This window comes from Cynara cardunculus (genome assembly GCF_001531365.2).
Source record: "Cynara cardunculus var. scolymus isolate 2C chromosome LG 10, CcrdV1, whole genome shotgun sequence".
Classification (NCBI taxonomy): domain Eukaryota; kingdom Viridiplantae; phylum Streptophyta; class Magnoliopsida; order Asterales; family Asteraceae; genus Cynara; species Cynara cardunculus.
In genome coordinates, this window is record NC_037537.1 from 6669781 (window position 1) to 6671129 (window position 1349).

Here is a 1349-nt window from a genome sequence, read left to right on the forward strand (position 1 = left end):
TCTTACTTTATCCGAATTTGACTATGGTGAAGGTGTCTACAAGATTGTCACCAAGTTACAAATGAATAAAACTGGTGGAAGTACGCATATTGTCCATTATTTTCAACATACTTGTACATGTGGTAAGTGGCAAATGGAAAAATTTCCTTGTTCACATGCTCTTGCAGTTTGTCAGCATAGAAGGGATAACCCCTTTTCCATTTTGAATATGGTGTATACTACTGTGACATATAAACACCAATATCATTCCAGTTTTGCACCATTTCCTCATGTTGATTATTGGTTGGACCCATGGTGGGAGATTCAAGTAGATTACTCAAAACTTTATGTTGGTCAAGTATAAAGACATCTAAATCGAATTTGTAACGAGATGGGCATGCGTCATCTTGGTGAACCTCTTAGATGTGGACTATGCCACCAACCTGGTCATAATCGAAGAAATTGTACAAATCCTCAACCAAGATTCGAGTCATTCTGAAAGATGTAATTTTTTTAACTGGTATTTTAATATCTTGAGATAATAATTTTAGTTTGATGCATCATTTTATCAACTTATTGTATTTTGTACTTTATTTAGTTGAATGAAGAATTATGCATTTATAATTTATTTATATCCAAATGAATTGGTGTTTATCATGTTTTTAATTTATAATAAAGTTAAAAATAAAATAACAATAATATTCATTATTGATATCAATTTGAGGGAATTAATAAAATCTTTTTAATGAAGTAATTTGTTAAAACTAATAAAAAAATATTAGCTATATAAAATCGTGTAGTTGAAAAGAAAATAAATGTAATAAAAATAAAGGTTTTAATTAAAAGGTTAAATGCATGAAATAGCAACCTACTTTTATAAAATTTCTTATTATAACATTTTACTTTTGTTTTTCTTTATTACAACAATGTACTTTCAAATTATTTTTTATTAAGGCATTTTACTTTATAAAATCTATCTATAATAGCAATAGGTAACCTGTTACCTTTTAAACCGGTTAACCCTTTGACTTTTTTCCTTGTGTGGCTTTAGTGAAGAGATGTGGATGACATATCATTTTGATGACTTAACTAAAATTAAAATAAAAACCTATTTTAAATTATTATTAGTGATTTTCATTTTTCATTGCTATAATCTAAAAAATATTTAATTTTTTTTTTACTTTTTCTTATTAAGTTGCATTCAAATTAAATATTCTTAGAGTAAAATATTGATTAAATAAATATGAAACATTATTTTCGAGATATATTTTGCTTGTAAAAAATGTGACTTTTTCTATTTTATGTTGTTCAAATAAATACATATCTTTTAAAGTTCTCTTTAAAATATTAACAAAATAAATTGTTATCTA